Consider the following 19994-nt stretch of genomic DNA (forward strand, 5'->3'; position numbering starts at 1 on the left):
CCTTTGCCTCCTAGATCTTTCCTTTATTTCTATTTACTTTCCTCTTGTCCTACTATCATGTTCAGCCTTCAGTTGGGTTTTAGTAATTTCTCTTGGTTACATTGCCCTTGATCAAGCCCTACCAGGTCTCCTACACCCTCTTTGCCATTGATTTTAGATCACTTGTTGTTCCCTTCTCCCTGAGTTTGTTAACACCTACTTCTTTTTCCCCACCTCCCCCATCTCCCCGGAAGTACTGGTCCCATTGTTGTCTCCTCCAGATTGTTTATCCCGCCTATCCTATTTAGACATTCAGAAATAATAATATGCACAAAAACTAGATAAAGCAAAACAAAGCAACAAAAGAAAACACTACAACAACAAAAAGAGAAGCCTATAAAATAGTTCCAGGTCTGTTTGTTGACCTTTACGAGTGTTTTCTGGTCAATTCTGATGGGGTGCCACACCCTGGCCCCACAGTGTGTTTTTGGTATTCCCACAGGGACTTCATTGCTCTACTCCCCCTGCTGCTCTGTTGCATGCACTTAATGTTTCACCCTGGTGTGGTGGGGTCAGTTCAGGCACAATTCCAGCACTGTGTCTCCAGTGTTGTCCCAAGTAGCGCTATAGGTCAGTGGGGGGACGTTGTGTCTCATGGTGGGGTCAATCCTATGCACTGGCTTCTCTGAGCGGGAATATCATCCTCAGGGCTTGGTGGGCCAGGATGTGCTCCACTCTCTCTCCCTCCCCCTTTGCGCCCGTGTGCTCTGATCAGACATGTCCCTCTCTCTGAGCTGTAGCTTTAGTGCTGCCTCTGAAGTAAATTCTTCTGGGGGAGAGGGGTTCACTGTCTATGTAGTTGGGATTCAGGCTGGCCCCTCAGACCTCTCTATTGGTTCTCTGCTTCATGCCGGTATGTTGCATTCATGTCCCATCTTTTTCACACACAGAAGAAATAAAGCACAATATGTGACTAGTTGGTGCTCAACAAGCACTGGTGGAGTGAAGAAGTTTTAATGAACAGAGATACCCTCAATGTGGACTGACACAGTGAAGTCCCACTCAGAAACCAAAGCATAAGGGACATGGATATTCCTAGCTCAACCCGAACTCATGACCTCAAATAGGAAATGATTGACACAACTTAATATGTTGCACATTTAAAAGAATCAACATATGTACCGTTTTCTGACATAGCACCTTATTTGTCCAAGTGAAATTTCCATAATCACCATCAGGTCTACTCTGATTTAGGGCAACCCTGCGAGTTTCAGAACAGGGCTTTCCAAAGCTGGTTTTCCCAATGTGAATCACCAGGCTTTTCTTCTGAGGTGCTCTGCGTGAACATAAACCTCCAACCTTTCGTTTAGCAGCCAATGCATTAACTCTGAGGACCACTCAGGAACTTCCTAACAAGCTTTAAAGTAGCATTTCTTCCTTACCTGGATTTATCCTCTCCTTCAACCAGTCTGTCTAGAACAAAAGAAACTAATCATATATACCAAGATTGGTGGTTTTCATGACAAACGCAATTGCTTCACAAGAAACTGAGGCAACCCAATTCCCTGCTGCGCTCTCACATCCTCCCCCGCCCTGGCCCACACCTCTGCTGACTGCGGCAATCTGAAGTGAGGCTCACGAAGGCCACTTTTTCTCCCTTGCCCCTGATATCCCCCATCTAACAAAAGTGGTGAGTAATTTCCTTACCACTTCTGTTGTTAACAGATGCTAACAATGCGGCGCGATACAGATCAGGCACAGCTACTGAAAAAGAAACTACACAAATTATTATTTAAAGTGATCATCAAAAGAAATGCTCTTCAGAAGGAAATTTTCTTAACTGCTCAAGGCTGTTGTCTGGCCCTGCTCAACTGACCCCTCTTCTGTGAATTATTAACTTCTGTTTCACTGGTGGAAACAGCTCCTCTTTTTTCAGAGCACATGGGAAGGCTCCGTGGGGCGGCTGTAACTTCAGGGCAGTCCCCCTTCACAGTCTAGAATCTGTGGCAAACCCAGGAGCCTCAGAAACCCGACACAAAATCACCAGCTGGGTCGCCGGGCGTTGTGGTGCTAGGAGCGAAAACTCAGGATCGCCAGGAGTCGGCATCGCTGTCGTTGGCTGTGGGCAGGTTCCTGGTAGATGGGTGGACTCCTCCCCAGGAGCCTGTGTGACAGAAACAATTTGTGATTGGCTGCTGAACAAAGGGTGGGCACCCACTCAGGGGCTCTGTGGAAGAAAGGCCAATTGGGCGGTAGAGACTTGTAACTGTAAAGATCTGCTTTCAGTCAAGGGTCCATCGAAGTTCAAATCCATGGGTTTGGTACCCGGCAGAGTGGAGTATTTATTTATTTATTTTTGGTCTCTTCCCAATTGATTTCCATGAAATCACGTTCTTCAAAACACCATGGTTGAGCTAGAGGCTGGCTCCCTGCTCTATCCAATTACAATATAATCATGAGGCACCAAATATTCATGAAGTGCCCTTCTGTGCCAGGTCCTTACACTATCCTGTGGCAGGAACCAGTTATCTGAAGTGCTTTATAAAGTCAAGGCAAATTAAAAAAAAGACTAAGGAATTAAATCCTATCAGATCAAGATGTATTCTAGTACAACGCCTAAAAACAAAACAAAACAAGGCCACTAGTTTCTTCACACTCCCCCCACCACCCCCACTAGCATCTTCACAGCTGAAGTTCTCCTTTCACAATAGTTTTCCAGTGAATCTTCTCAGCTAGATTAATTCCAGTGTCCAACTACCGCCAGCATGACTTCCACATCCTACTACACTTCCCTGTGTGTTTTCACAAACCTTTCCCAAAACTCATGGACATCTAGATTCTTTTCATGGAAGCTCAGTGCTTGCTCTCAGTTTGAAGTTCTACCAAGATCTCAAATGACCCCAAACGGTTTCTGTTTCGTGGGAAGTGTATACTAACTCTTGATTACTGCCGCAGTCACACCCCGGGTCACCGGGAGGAGCTGTGCCCGGGAAACTCTGGACAGAAAACTGCGGAACTGAAAAGCCATCTCAGACGCACCTTGGTCTGCGCGTGATTTAGTGTCATGCTTGCATCTCAAGGCCAGAATGCTTTCATTTTCTCAAGCACACATTTGCCTGGGTGTTCAGAGGGCGGCGATGCCTTTTTCTTACCCCGAGAGCGTCTGGAGAAATAACAGACACACGTACGCTCGATAAGTTTTCTGATCATGCAATGCTTCATTTTCATTATATTGAATAGCAGGTTGGTGCAATTTTTTATGGGAAATGCTGAATAATGGAGTCGTGCATCCTCAATTTGGGGTTTAAGCAAATTCCTTGAAAGCAGTCCTGTCACTTTACCTCCTAATTTTCAAAATGCTATTTCCTCTACCAGTGACTACGTTGTAGGAGAAATTTTGTGCTGTTATGTAAAGGAAAATGTGGGTGGAGGGCATGAGTCCCACTTGATAGCTACCTCATGATTTGGACTGTCCAAGGCCGAGGGAAAAAGGAAATCTCAGCCCTCATCAAGTAGAATTCCATTTTGGGGGAAGTCCACTATCAAGGTGATGCAAACTCTGAAGTAACAAATTGACTCAGCATGTTCCTAAGCCACAGACCTCTTAGATGACGTTTGCTAAATGCTTATCATTTGTCCATTGGCTCTCACCAGGTGACAGGGAAACCATGTATTTTCCCCACCTTACACACACACACACACACACACACACGCGCACACACGCACACACACACACACAAAGGAAGTACACTGTTACCAAAAAAACCCAAACTCACTGACATCGAATTGAGGCCGACTCAGCTCCCCTGTTAGTTGTTCACATTTCTAACAATTGAGAAAGATACCCCGTACCCAGCCTTAGCTATTAACATCGAACAGTCTTCACCTTTATCCTGGTATTCCACCAACTTATGCCCTTAGATGATTCTCTTTTCCCAAAAATGCTGTTCCTGTTTCCTGTGTAGCCAAGGAAACCAATGCTTTATGACTCTGCGTAGAAATCAACTGCGACCATCGTAGCTCAAACCACAAATCCTCACATTTCTGTTCACGAACAAATTTGATGCCCCAGGTGGCAGCCACCGCCTTCACCCTGAAACATGTTCTATTGTCAATTGGGCGAAGCTTTCTAAGGCAGTCATTCTACAGTCAATGAGCCATGCACATTCTGGTTCATCTCATTCATGATCACGTTTAAAAAACCTACAAGAAAGTCTGCTCGTTTGATTTTAAATATCTGAAGGGGAAAAAAAGGAGGGAAATATTTCATGGGTCCGGGATATGTGCAAGTTACTAGTTTACTGAATGTACACACCAGGACCAATTTATCCGATTAAGTAAAAAACGCAGTTTATCACACATAAAGATACACATTAAACACACACACACACACACACACACACACACACACACACCAAAAACGGCCTTTAGCCAACCATGGCATAGTGCCAGCACCGTAGCAACACACAACCGATCACCTTACAACACATTGTCAGACGGATAGTGGCATTGAAACTTAGTGGCTATCAAACTGTAAGAGAAAATCTTACCATTTTTCAGATGTATATGAGTTTAGTGAGCAACAATTGATGAAATGCAGTATAGTAAAAGATATAATAATAAATACAAATTTTTTCCAGCCAGTCCCTTGGGGCAATAATATTGCTCGGCTGACTCATATTAAAATAACAAATTCCCTAAAACTCCTACAGATGTTTGTTATGTCAATTTCATTTATTGGATGGGATTATTTAGTGCTTACTATGTGCCTGGGAGAGAATACACCATCATCTCTCTACTACTGACATGGATAGGTGGCATGGAAACTGGCATCATGGGAAAATGGAGGATGACCATATTAGATGGAAAAATGGAAGATAACTATATCATCACATACATCCTATAACAACTTTACACAACTGTCAAATCACCAAGAATCATGTTTTAGGGAATTCATTATTTTCATGAGAATCACAAGTCAGTATTACTGCCCCAAAACACTCCTTGTAATTGCTGCTATTGAATGGTAAGGGGGATGGGCAGAGTTCTAGTTTTTCAAAGCAAATCATCTTTTATTGTTTTATCTGGTTCCCTGTAAGATTTTGCTTGGAAAAGCATTTCCCTTCTAGGGTAAAAATGCTTTAAAGCGATTGATCTAGGTCAAGTTAACATCTAACATAGCATTACTCTTAGCTCACACCTTGGGCTCTATTACTGCAAGGCATGCATCATTAATGTGCAATGCAGTCAGGTAGTAGGTTTTCTGCTGGATGGAAACACAAAATATTGGATAACAAGATGACAATTGAGAAATAGGTGCACACCTAATAAATCCAATTTATTTTTCTCACCTTCTTCCACTTTAATCTCCAGACTCCTTCCAATCTGTTACCTATAACTGAGATTTTTCTTCCAACGTAACCAAGTCTCTGCATGACCCTCCCACGCTTAGGTCATGGTCACAGAGGACGCAACATAAAGGATCTTGAACTCTTATTTCACATGAAGTTTTCTGCCATCAAGGATTTCTCCTTCTAATGTCCTTTTACAGACAACTTATCCTTTTTAAAACATCCTCCTGGAACTCCGAGGAAGCCTCTGCCCAGTGATAACTGTAACTTTATTGTTACTGTACAGCAGGAAGCAGACAAGGCTGTCTGCTCCTGTGAGTATGGACAGCCTCAGACACCCTCCATATCGTCACTCTGAGTTGGGACCAACTCAGGACTCAACAGCTTGTCATGGTTTGCTATTCTACAGGGAGTCCCTACATCACAAACACCTGGCATATGCACACGTGTACTTGGTCTTTAATGGTTTATAATTTCCCCTTGATTTTTGAAACAATTGAACCAGGCTCTGTTACGGTTGTTATATGTCATTAAGTTGGTTCCATCTCATAGTAATCCTATGTACCACAGAATGAAACACTGCCATGTCCTGTGGCATCCTCACTAGTCACAACCACTGAGTCAGTCACTCCATCTCATCAAAGGTCTTCCTGCCCTTTTACTTTCAAGCATCATCTCCCTTTCCAGGGGCTGTTCTCTCCTGATAACAGTACTTGGGACAGACTCACCATCCTTGCTTCTCAGGAGCATCCTGACCGAACCTCCAAGATAGAGAAGTTTGTCGTTCTGGAAGTTCATGGTACTTTTAATAACCAGCCTCTACTCGCAACAAATTCTGCATCCCACTTTCACTTCCCACACACGCAGCTTTTAAATGCAGCTTCTGAAGCCTTTTCCAGGCTTGTACTGACACCAAACCCAAATCAAGCTCATTGCTATTGAGTGGATTATGACTCACTGTGACCTTACACTGGGTTTCTGAGGCTGGAAATCTTTATGGGAGGAGAGAGCCTCACCTTTCCCACAGGGAGCAGCTGGTGAGTTTGAACCACCAACTTTGCAGTACCCAACAGTACCACCAACGCTCCCTATTCCTGCACAGACCCCAAACCAAACTCACTGCCATTGAGTCAATTCCAACTCTTAGCCACATTATAGGACAAAGTAAAACAATCCATTTAGGTGCCTGGGGCTATAAATCTTTATGGTGGGTTCAAACGACTAACCTGGCAAGTTAGCAACCCAACACGTGACCTATTGTGCCACTGGGACGCCTTCTTGCCCAAGGCAAGACTAAATAAGAACGGTATGCACCTGTCGTAAGTTACCTGTAAATGTAACTTCAAGACACCCTTGGGACTGGATCACATGCTTCACTGTGAGGTTGCCTGAATGTCAATCATCCTTTTATGGAAAACATAAGACTAGCAAAGAACCTGGATACTCCACATGAAACTTGGCAGAGTAGAGAAATAAATGAAAACATTCAGTAGCACATATGAAATTGTGCAAAACATTTTTTTCCTGGTGGTAGATGTTGGATCAGTTTGCTGATTCATGTGTATTGTGTGTGATACAAGAGCCAGAGAGATTTTAAGGTATGAAAGTTTTAACCCAGGACAATTATCATAAGGTGAGAGAACTCGTTTTAAAATAACTCCTTAGACTACCTTTCAGATAGTCCCAAATTATCTCTCCCCCCAGATACTAAGCAGGTATTGCTGGTTTTGTTTGTCCTGACAGACCTCCAGGAGAAGGCAGAGTTTTCTGTAAGTGACTATTCATTCACCTGGGGGTGGGGGTGGGAGTGGGCAGGGCAGATGTCCAAAGAGACTACACCCCTTTAAACAATGGTTCTAAACCTTCCTAATGCCGCGAGCCTTTAATAGTTCATGTTGTGGTGACACCCCAACCATAAAATTTTCATTGCTACTTCATAACTGTCATTTTGCTACTGTTATGAATTGGGCAACCCCCGTGAAAGGGTCATTTGAATCTCAAAGGGGTCGCGACCCACAGGTTGAGAACCCCTGCCTGGAAAACAAAACAATGCCATCCAGTCGGCTCTGAGTTTTGGCAAACTCAATGTGTCCAATAACTGCTCCATCAGGCTTCCAAAGACTGATTTTTCAGAAGCAAATCACAAAGCCTGGCTTTTGAAACACCTCTGGGTGACTTCAAACTGGAGCTCTTTCTGTGAATGTTAACCATTTGCGCCAACTTCTTCGGGAAGCCTATGCTATTCACTGTAGTCTATTTTAGTACTTAGAAAGCGCTGCTTAATAAAACCATTCCATTGGGAATAATTTTTTGTTGTTATAAAGAGTTGAAGCAACTAAACTAGATTGGAAGAAAAGCAGAGCTAAGAAAAGAGGAAAAAGAGGGAAGGAGAAACCTGGAGTGAATGAGCAACCAAATAAAAAGGAAGACTAGAAAGACCCAGAAAGGAAGGGAGAACGTGAGAAGATGGTGGTGACACAGGTCAAGAAGTATTGCCGAGCATTGTCAGGTGCACTATAGCCCCAAGGTCTCCATTCTGAATAGTTGGCCCCAACACCTGCTGCATAAAAAAGTATCCTCTGGAAAAAAGTATCCAAGGGCAGTGATCATGGCAGTGAATCTGAGAAGTGTGTAAGAAGCAAGTCAAAGACCAGTGCGCCCCTCATCCCTGCCACGGACATCTACTGCTTCCTTGGCACACACCAAGGGCAGTCATAATGGAGTAGCTTTTGCTGAGTATATTGCCATGACCTTGAGGACTCACCTGTGGATATCCCAAAGCATATCACTGTGTACCTTCTAATTTCAGAACATTTTCCTTTTCGCTGGTTTCCTGTATAAGGATGCTGTTTTACCTTCCCAATTTTTCATTTTCCTCAGCAATATTTTCAAGTGCTGGGGGCTGTCTGGAGTAAATGAATAAAGTTCTGATGTTTTCATCACAGTAAGATGATTGAAAAGCAAAACAAAAGAAGAATATAATAAATTAATATAAATATCTATCATAATTGTTAGCCTACAGTTGTCCAGATAGGTGTTTTACCCATTGAATTCATGTCTGTTATTCAAGACCACCAAAAGTCAATGGTTTTCACTATCATTGGAGTACTGAATATTTTGCTTTACTTAAATTTATGTAATATGAGTTTTCCATGTAGAGAATGTGGTAGTTCTATTTTTACCTGTCTGATACACAAGTGGACAGGAGAACACAAAAGTCTCTTCACTTCCTTCTTCACATAAAATACAAGGAAATTCTTATCCATTCTTACTTTGGACCAGATTGTTCTTGGATAAAATAAATGAGACAATTGGATATTCCAATCCAGATGAGAAGCTAATTACTTCATTAACCCAAATAAGATATATGTCTAAATTCTTGATGCCACCAAGAATATTTCCGCAAAAGAACTACTCACCTTGTTCCCAAACTGCGGCATCAAAAGCAACTTCATTGAGGTCGAATCCCTTTATAGCAAAGGGTCTCAACCTGTGGGTCATGACCCCTTTGGGGTCGAATGTTCCTTTCACAGGGGTCGCCTAAGACCACCGGAAAACACATATTGCCGATGGCTGGGGTCACCACAACATGAGGAACTGTATTAAAGGGTCGCAGCATTAGGAAGGTTGAGAACCACTACTTTCTAGAGTCTCATAAACAATGCCCACAGTGACGCTGGTGATGGAGGCAGGGTTCTACTGTGGAGACAAGTGATCTGGAGGCAGCTCCCTAACCACCTCACTAAGTTACATGACCTCTTTGTAACTCTCCCATCTGTAAAGGGTATATAAATGTTTGCTATAATTATCATCACTTTGATTGGTCGAAAGTCTGTACCCAAGAGTTACCTGGTTCCCCTTTATTAGCAAGAGAGTGAAGATTCCAGCCGGACTAACAGTTACACGGCTGATTTCAGGACAGCCTTTGAGTTCATAGGGAAAAGCTCACAGATGTGGGTTCTGTCCATTTATCAGTCATTCATGTTAATAGAACTACCATCCATTGTCCATCAGTCACTCATGTTAACACAACTACCACGTCTTCTTTGCATTGGAAACTCATATGAAATGGATTTAAGTAAACAAAGCACTCAGCTCTATAACTGCAGTGAAAACAATTGCCTTTTGGTGGTGTTGACTCTGTTTCAGGATTTTGAAGTCCCTTAAACACTGAATGTGGTATAAGATTGGATTTATATGCATGTCCCACATGCATTTACTTGCTACGGTCATATATTAGGGGCTCTGGTGATGCTGCTGGCCCTCAGATGGGCACTTAAAACCTATCACCGCTAAAAGGCACATAAAACCTAGCACAGCTTTGAGGTTATCTGCTCCTATAAATATTGACAGCCTTGGAAACCCTATGAAAGGTCACTCTGCATTGGAATCCACTTGATGGCAGGAGGTAGAGTCATGCCCTGGTCAACTTCTACTAGACATTCTGTGAAACGGGCCATTGTATGAAATGGAAATTATGTAAATGCCATAGAGAAGCCTTGTCCTACTTTTTCTTTAAGCATTTTTATCAAACTTTGCAGCTTAGCAGTGAATGTCAATGTGTTGAGAGAGATTTGATTTGGGGATGGGTCTTCAATCCGAGTCATTAGCAATGTCTCCATTTCTCATCTAGGTCCCTCTCAAATTTTCATGAGCCTTATGAATTTCAATAGAGCTGGTCCTTTAACAGTGGCAGTGTTTCTTTGTTATTGAAGATCATCCTGGCTGTCTACAGTGGCATGCCTAAATTGAGAGGCACAGAATTCACGAGTTTACCACCTTAGTGTTGTTTATGACCCTTAGGTTTCACTTCCAGATCTATCACCAGCACTGGCTTCATGTTTTGGGAGTCACAATGTGCTTTCTGGTAATATTTTTGAAAGAAAACTAAACAGAAAGATTATATTACAATACTCAAGAGATCCAAGACATACGATGGAATGCTACTGCCTATGAATTGAAGCATATACTTTTATATAGTGAACCTATTAGATAGAAAGTACAGTATTGAACATACATAAACCAGTAACATAGGTGTTAGTTATGACTATTAAGATATTTAGTGAACGTTATTTATGCAGCTGACAATGCCATCGCGTTGATTCCAGAGACATGGATACAGAGCTGCTGGTAGGAAGCTTCTGCCCCAGCCGCATTCCATTCTCTGATGGGATTTCTAAATTCCATTACAACCTTATGAAACAGGGTCGTATATGCCATGATGTATCACCTGAACGAATGTTACATGGTACTTGACTATACGTCCAAGCGTTCTTAAGCAATGGCAACTAGGGGACCCAGGAGTCCATCAATGCATGGGACATTGTGAAAAACAAAACAAACATATTTAAAATGCTACTGAATTCAGAGTTACCCCTTGATATGATGTATTATTCAGTTAAGAGGACCATCATCCCAATTCTACCATTCACTATTGTGGAAGAAGGTGTTTTCTTTAATATAAATAAAGATCTATGCCTTACCATGAGTTGTCAGACATAATATTATATAAAGTCTCTATATTTATCAAAATTTAAGGCAGCATAATACAATGAATGAACACCAATGTAAAATATGGACTTCAGTTAATAATAATATATCACTATCTGCTCATTAGTCATAACAAACTTGCCACAGGAATATAAGATGCTAATTAAAAGAGAAACTGTTTGTAGAAGGGCCAGAGAGAATATGGGAACTCTCTACACCTTCTGTGCAACTTTTCATAAACCTACACCTGCTCTAGAAATAAAGCCTGCTTAAAAATATAGATAAATCTATTAATAGAGTGAAAATAATTTCAATATGCAACAAGAGCATAAGCCTTTATGGGTAAATAAGAAACATCCAAATAGATGGAAAGAAATATGAATAAGGCTATCCATAGGAAAAGAAATACACTGACTAATAGAGATATGAAAATATGCCAGAGCTAACTGTTGGGCCACTATGAGTTGGAATGGACTTGAAGGCAATGATAGAATTACTAGTCAAAGAAAGGCAAATCAATTATAAAATGTGTGTTTGTTTGCTTGTTTTATGCTAGTACATAGATATATAGATATACATCTATATATCTGAAAAAAGTGTTGAGGAAAACGAGTGAGAATAAGAAACTCTTGCACTTTTGATGGAAGTGTAAATTATTATGGCACATGGGAGGGAGATCTGACTATTTCTATCAAATCTTTACATGCATACAATCTTTCCACTTGGGAAATGAAAATTTCTGTATATATATATATATATATATATATATATATATATATCTCCCCCTGTACCCACCATGTATCTGTTTTCCATATCATGCTGGCTATGTGCTGCCTTCATGATAGAAGCTATAACACCAGGATTTTAAATACCAGCAGTGTCACGCATGGGCATGTTTTAGCAGAGCTTCCTGAAAAAGACTGACTAAGAAGAAAGAACAAATACAGTTAAAGGATTAGTCACTAACAGCCTTATGAATAGAAGTAGAATATTGTCTGATACAGTTCTGGAAGATAAGCTCTCAGGTTGGAAGACACTTAAAATAGGACTGTGCTGTGGGAGAGCTACTTCTGCAAAGTAGAGTTGACTTTAATGACATGGAGGAACATAGCATTCAGGGACTTCATTTGCTAATAGGGAATGGTTCAAAGAGAGAAGAAACTGTTAGGACCATGGGTGAATGATTGTAATTGAGGTAGTTAGTTTATTGTGCCAACCTGACTAATAAACACATGTGGGATTAATTGAAGGGCAGAGGGCTATATGGCGCAGTGAGCTTCACCTTTCCAGTTCTTGGGTCTCTTGCTTTCTGATGGTCATACCAGGGTGCAGTTGCCTTAGCCAGTTCCCTGCTTCAGCTGGCAAGGCTCACTTCCTGAAAGACATCCCTGAGGAGAAGCCACATGGACCTACCCAGATGCTGCCCTGGGTGCTGGAGCAGCCATGTGGAAACCCCTGTCAGCACTGAGATGCTTACACATTCACTGACTTGGCTTTCCTCCTGCAGTCGGCATCATTGTTTCTGTTTTGTGAGATGGAGGAGGACTTTGTGGATTGGTGTCGGACATATGGGTTAATGGATTAATGTTGGACCCGTGGGCTTGTGCAGCACTGGGTTGGGATGTTTTTCTTGATGCACACTTATCCTTTATATAAAACTCTTTCTTATACTTGAGTTTCTGTGAATTTGTTTCTCTAAAGTACCTAGACTAACACAGTAATATGCAAAGTATAAATCTAGGACACATGGAAGTAGTCAAAATAAAATAGAACGCATAAAGATTGATACTCTAGTGAGCTGAAACAGACTGGTATTGACCATGTGGAATCTGACAGTCTTGTGGCTTACTACACCAGGAATAACAAATTGAAGAGGAATGGTGTCACACTGATTTACCACAAAGAACATTTTCAAGATCTTTCTTGAAGTACAGTGCTGTGTATGATAGAATACTTTCCATATGTCTACAGGAGAAATCACTATTAAGTTATTCAAGCCGCTAAAGCCAAGAATGAAGACACTAAAGAATTCAACCAATTCCTTCAGTGTACAATTGTTCACATATGCAAGCAAGATGCATTGAAAATTACCAGTGATTGGAATCTGAAATTTGGAAACAAAGGGGATGGCACAGCAATGAGAAAATGTGACCTTGATGCTGGAAATGACTCTGGAGATAGCATGGTAGAATTTTGCAAGACAATGTCTTATTCATTACTAATACCTTTTCCTCTGCAATCGAAATGGCGACAATACATATAGACCTTGCCAGATAGAATACACAGGAATTGCATGGACTACCTCTGTGGAAAGAGATGACAGAGAAGCTCAACATTACCAATTCTGCAAAATCTAGGTGTCAGCTGCAAAATAGCCATCAATGTTCTCATATGCAAGTTCAGGTTGATGTTGAATAAAATTAAAACACGTCCCCAGAGCCAAAATATGACCTCGAGTACATCCAATTAGAAGTTGGACTCAATCTCAAGAAGAGATTTGGTGCACTGCACACTAATGACCAGACGAGTTGTGGGATGACATGAAGGACATTATACATAAAGGAAGCAAAAGATCATTCCAAAGACATGAAAGAAAAGACAGATGCGGATGTTGAAGAGATTCTGAAACTTGCTCTTGAATGTAGAGAAGCTAAAGCAAAAGGCAGCACGAGAAGACAAGTATTCGAGTAGAATGTCCAAAGGCCTGGAATTAGAGAACAAAAGGGAACGACACTGGCAGCATTTCTCAAGCTGAAAGAGCTAAGGGAAAACTTTAAGCCTCGATTTGTAATTAATGATGGATTCTATCGGCAGAAAATTGACCGATGCCACAAACGTCGAAGAAGAAAGCAGGAATAGTCACTGTACCCAAAGTGCGTGGTGGGAGTGAAGGAAGAAGTCTGAGCTGCACCACGGAAGGCATTAGTGAAAACAAGGCTCCAGGAATTGATATAATACCACTGGAAATATTTCAACAAACTGAGGCAGCGCTGAAAGCATTCATTTGTCGGAAACTGTAGAAGATAGCCACCGGGCAAACCAACTACCTGGAAGGGATCCATACTTGTGCTTATTCCACAGAAAGGTGACCTGACATCTGTACTGGTGAATCTTGCTTGCTGCCATCGAGTCGATTTCGATTCATAGTGACCCTATAGAACTGCCCCTGTGAGCTTCCCAGACTGTAACTACTTACTGGAGTAGAAAGCCCCATCTTTCTCCTGCAGAGCAGCAGGTGGTTTCTAAATGCAGGCTTTGTGCTTAGCAGCCCAGCACATAATCACTATGTTACCTGTGCTCCTCATGGTGATAAATGGAGAATATAGACACAGGAAATACAACTGTATAGACAGATTGTTGTTGTTACAGGACATCGAGACATGTACAACAGAAGGACACACTGGGCAGTCCTGGGCCATGCTCAAAATTGTTGCTTGGTGTGAGTCCATGGCTGCAGCCACTGTGTCAATGTATCTCATTGAGGGTCTTCCTCTGTTTCATTGATCTTCTACCTAACCAAGCATGATTTTCTTCCCCAGATGACATGCACTGGTGGCATATTGGTTACTGGTTGGGCAGTTCTACGCGGTTCTGTAGGGCCACTATGAGTCAGAATGGCTGGGAGATTTTGAGCTTCATCTACGTTGCTCTCTGTACATGGAATGTACACTAGAATGAGCTATACCAAACTCTGTAGTATCCTAAGAAGCCAAGATCAATTGGCATAACATGGGTCACATAGTTCATAGTTGTAGACATTGCTCTACATCCTACTTTGTTTGATGAGTCATGACTGGGATCTTAAATTCTCATGAGCAGCCAGCTAACTATTGATGTATTCCTATCTGGAGGAAAGAAGAGTTATGAAAATGAAAAGGCGTGCAAACACATAGTCCAACATCACTCTCCATGACCCCGAGACCAGAACGAGATGGTGTCTGGCTACCAATACCAAGCGCTCTGAAAAGAATCACATTAGGAGGTCCTGGATAAAGTAGGAGAAAACGTGGACTAGAACTCAAAATCATAAGAGAGAGACCAGGCTGCCTGGCCAGAGAGAGACGTGTGGAACCCCTTCGCTACCTTTCAAGTCTGGAACTGAACGCACCCCAGTGTTAATCAAACTTTTCCGATAACAAGGGTAGTATGTGTGCAGCATGAAGAGCAGAGGGTTAGGCAAGAAGGAGGGAAAGAAATAGGAACTATAGGGAGGCAGTGGGCTAAGTGATAGAGCATGAATGGTACTGCAATGAATGACTTCAAACAAAACGTGTATAAACTCTTGAATACTTATGATCTCTTCTGTAAACCCCCAGTTAATTCACAATCAAAAATTATTTAAGTGCTCTAAAGAGTGAAAATTAGGATGAGAGAGTAGCAAATACTTTTAACCTCTTGTTGCAAATTAGGTGAAGGTTAAAGAGCAGATAAATTTGTCCTGTCTGGGCTTCCACATTCATAGATATAATTTCATCAAAGATAAATACACATAGAACAATAGTCTGCCAAACACAGAAATATATGAGTATACTCCAACTCTCCCTCCCACACTTGTTCAGCCTGTGTGCCCATGCAAGCATCTACTGACATATCACAGAATTGTGTATGTAACAGTATTTGCCTCTGTTGCCTTTAACTCCTGTATACCTCCCACTGTCTTCCATTCCTCCATCATGATTTCCTAACCTCCCTCTTATTGGATAGTTCTTTCCCTTACTCAAGTTAAAGCTCGTCTACCCTCTAACCCACAAATATCCCCTCCTTTCCCTCTCCTGGTAACCATGAAACATGTTTCTCTTAGTGGGAAAATGTTTTCCTTCCTTTTCATGATAGTGGTCTCGTGCAATGTTTGTCCTTTTGTGATTGGCTGATTTCACTCAGCATAATGTCCTCTAGAGTCATCCGTGGGGGTGTTTCTCACAGTCACTGTTATTCTTTAATGTTATGTACCATACCATTGGGTGTATGGACCCAACTTATTTATCCATGACTCCACTGGCTGGCTTTTAGGTTGTTTCCATTAAAATCAAGGAACAAAAAATCATATCATTGAAAATGTGGGTGAGTGCAGAGTGGAGACTTAAAGCCCATTGGCAGCCAACCGGACACCCCTTACTGAAGGGTTGTGGGGAGGAGATGAACCAGTCAGGGTGCAGGGAAGCAATGATGTAACATATAACTTTCCTCTAGTTCTTAAATGTTTCCGCCCCCCCCACCCCCCGCCCACTATCATGATCCCAATTCTACCTTACAAATCTGGCCAGACCAGAGGATGTACATAGGTACAGAGAGCAACTGGAAACACAGGGAATCCAGGACAGATGACTCCTTCAGGACCAGTGGTGAGAGTGGCGATGCCTGGAGGGTAGAGAGAATATGGGGTAGAAAGGGGGAGCTGATTACAAGAATCTAGGTATAGCCTCCTCCCTGGGGGAGGGACAGCAGAGAAGAAGGTGGGGGAGACATTGGACAGTGAAATATATGACAAAATAATAATAATTTATGAATGATGAATGGTTCATGAGGTAGTGGGGAGTGGGGAGGAAGGGGGAAATGAGCAGCAGATATTAAGGGCTCAAGTAGAAGGCAAATGTTTTGAGAATGATGATGGCAACAAATGAACTTATGTTCTTGACACAATGGATGTATGTATGGATTGTGATAAGAATTGTATGAGCCCCCAATAAAATGATTAAATATAAAAAATCATGTAATTGGTGTTTTATTTTTTTACTTTATACAACCCTATGTTCTTAAGGCCTTTGTTTTATAGCACATGCAAATAAAATAAATTGGCATGGGCTCCCCTCTCTAATAGCACACTGCTGCCTCTTGTTCCCACAGGAAAGGAAGTTCCTAGCCAGATCATTGATAAAGGCTCACTACACACTTTAGAAAGTACACACAGTATTTTATCTTTATGACTACTTTATTCTTCTGACTCATTGTGGAGGACTACAGGGTGAAACAGACATTATTATAGTCACAAAAGGGGGATGGGTCTTGAGTCTGGATCATATTAGGATCCCCCTAGTCATAGACATGGAGGAAGGGCCTGGGGAAGCTGGTGGAAATGGTCTCATGTCATGCCACGGTATGGGGATGGAATCTGGTCCAGAGCATGGAGTGCTAACCCCCACCACCATGTTCCATGCCTGGTGGTCCTGGAATGAAGGACATCAGCTATCACATTTTGATAAAAGGTTCCAAAGGAAATGAAACACATGAGAACCAAAACATTATGAAAGCGCCCATGTGCCTGACAATGACACTTCTTCAGCCTTGAGAATGTGCCAACTCTGGGTATGTGTTAGTTGACAGACCTGTGTTCCCAAAGAGCCCAGGCCTAGAGTATCCATAGAATGAGCTACCTGGCCAGGAGCTGGAGCCCGAGCCTCCTACAACCCACCCCAAGCCCAAGAAGCCACGGCACGATAAGCAGCGGCAGTATGTCCCTCCACTGCAACACACTGAGCACCAGGACAGGGTGACTAGTGAAATCACGGGGCCACAGCAACGACAGCTAGAGAATGGGGTCACCTGAGGAGGCTTGCATTTTCTTCTTAGGACAGCAGTGACCACACCCTTCGTTCTTCAGGAGCCTGTCGTCTTCTTGGAGTTATCTTGAGAGGGAAGAATCTGTAAAGGAAATGAATATTCTGTTATGATGATGCACAATGGAGGTTTGCAATCATTAACAGTTATTACTTATTTGCTCTGTACATATGTGCTACAGATATACAACCTAGCTTTCACATGCGCTCAGGGAAAACAATCAGGTCAATGAGATTATCAATACATGTTCTGAGTTCAGAGGAAGGAGAAATGAGAGAATAGGGATGCTCTGGACAAGTTTTATGGAATCAAAACAGTGGCAAATCCTTGAGGACGCTCCTTGACTTCGCTCTTCTCTGTCAAACACACTAGGAGATTTTGAGCATGCACTTTAACATTGCAAGGAAGTACAAACACCTTCAATAATTCTGGCAAAAATAAAGCTTAGATGAGTCTAGAGACAAACCACCTTTCTGAATATCCTTAGCATGCAAGGGTAGTACACATTATAATAACTCACTACCACTCCAAGCACAGAAGCTCTCAGCGTTTCAATGCACAATGGCTATGCACGGGGGTTGGCTGGGTGGGTGGGTGGGATTTCAAGGCAAGCAAGTGCAGGAAAGTCAGAGTCCACACACAAATGGTCAAATTGAAGAGCCATGGAGATCACCATAAGAGGACCAGGTAAAAATAGTACCCAGTCTAGTTTTAGATTCAGCACAACTTTCTCCATACAGAATCATGAACTGTTTATTTTCAGATTTCAATTCCTTTCCACCCTCTTCTTCTCATTTCCTGTAAGCTCCTCTGGCTGGAAAACTTCCTTAGGTCCCCCAATCTCATTCCTGCCATGGCCAGGTAAGTATCCTCTATGTATGGTCCATGAGAGAAATTTCCTAAAATCTGTCTGTGAATTCCCTTGGGTAGATGGCTACATTTCAAGATTTCATAGTAACGACCTTGGTTACATTGCTTAAATTAACTAGCATTCCCTCCCACTTCACTACAAACCAAAACCAAACTCACTGTCATTGAGAAGATAGAGTAGCATGGTCTCTGTGGGTTTCCAGAACTGGTTACTCTTTACAGGAGTAGAAAGCCTCATCTTTTTCCTGCTGAGTGGCCAGCCCCAAACACAACCATTACCAGGACTCCCCATTTCACCACAAGTTATCCCCAAGTAAACATAGATGATGAGTGAAAGCAGCATCTTTGCTATATAGAGCTGACTCCCCACTAGACTGCATAGAAATGACAAAGCTGTCACATTCCTCCACAATGATATGTGTGTACTGAAGAAACCGCGTGCACACCACCCTTCCCAGAAGTCCCTGGAGGCTGGAACATTAAAACAGCAGTTGCATGGCCTTTTATTAAGCAGTAGTCGTTATCTTTTGTGAATCTCATGGGGAAAGATTTTTCCTCTGGACAAAACAAAACAAAAATTTGCAAACAATTTACAGAAGATGGAGGCCCTCAGAAACATATTTCTCGAACCATGGGGATTCACAGATGCCAAGGTCGACTCGCCTGTGGCGCTGGAGACAAGCCAGAGCAGCCCATGGCATCGGCGCTCTTTCCTCCCTGGACTCGGACAAGGCCCTCGTAAAACAGGAAACCGTTGCTCTTCCTCCTCCTTCCTTTGCTCTTAAAACTCAATCCCACAGCCCAGGATGTCCCTGGGCCTCACCAGTTGCTGTTTGGTCCTAAGTGTGACCACTTCCAGAGAGAATATAGTCAGTTGTACTAAACTGTGATATCTGTGTTTCTGAAAGTTGCCACACTGTGCAAACTCTCACACACATGCGCCCCACACACGTGCTCATGAGAAAACTAAGGTTGGGGCACAACATTAAGAAAATGCCATCGCACCAGACTTCAACCGAGTGCCTCAAGGTGTGAATGCAATATCCCGGCATGGAGAAGGGAACCAGTGGAGAGGTCTGGGAGGCTGGGCCCAGCACCAAAAATTATGTGGATGCCTGACCCTCCCCTCAGAAGAATTTGTTTCAAAGGACAACATTGATTCTGCAGCTCCGAGAGATGGACATATCTGATCAGAGCACACGGGAGCAGATGAAGGGGGAGGAGGAGAGAGTGGAGCACAGCCTGGCCCACCAGGCCGTGAGGATGATGTTCCTGAGTAGAGCAGCCAGTCCACAGAAAGAACAGCATGGCTGGCTCCACTATGAGACATGATGCCCCTCAGTGACCCATGGTGCTGCAGGGGACAGCACCGGAGACACAGTGTGGGAATTGCACTTGACCTGATCCTACCACACTGAGGCAAAGCACTGGGGGAGTGCAGCGGAACAGCAAGGGAATGGAGTGGCAAGGTCCCCAGGGAATGCTGAAAGTGGACTTTGGGGCCAGGGTGTGGTGCCCCAACAGACTGGACTGGAAAACACTCCTAAAGGCCAACAAACGATCCTTGAACTAACTACAAGCTTTTCTTTCTTGATGTGTTTCGTTTTGTTCTTTGTCAGTGGTTTGTTGTTGTAGTTTTGTTGTATACTGTTGCTTTGTTTTCCTGTCTTGTTTTTGTGCATGTTATTATCTCCACAGGTCTGTCTAAATAAGATAGGCTGGATGAACTATCAGGAGGAAAAACCACGG

This window comes from Tenrec ecaudatus, chromosome 3 (genome assembly GCF_050624435.1).
Source record: "Tenrec ecaudatus isolate mTenEca1 chromosome 3, mTenEca1.hap1, whole genome shotgun sequence".
Taxonomy (NCBI): domain Eukaryota; kingdom Metazoa; phylum Chordata; class Mammalia; order Afrosoricida; family Tenrecidae; genus Tenrec; species Tenrec ecaudatus.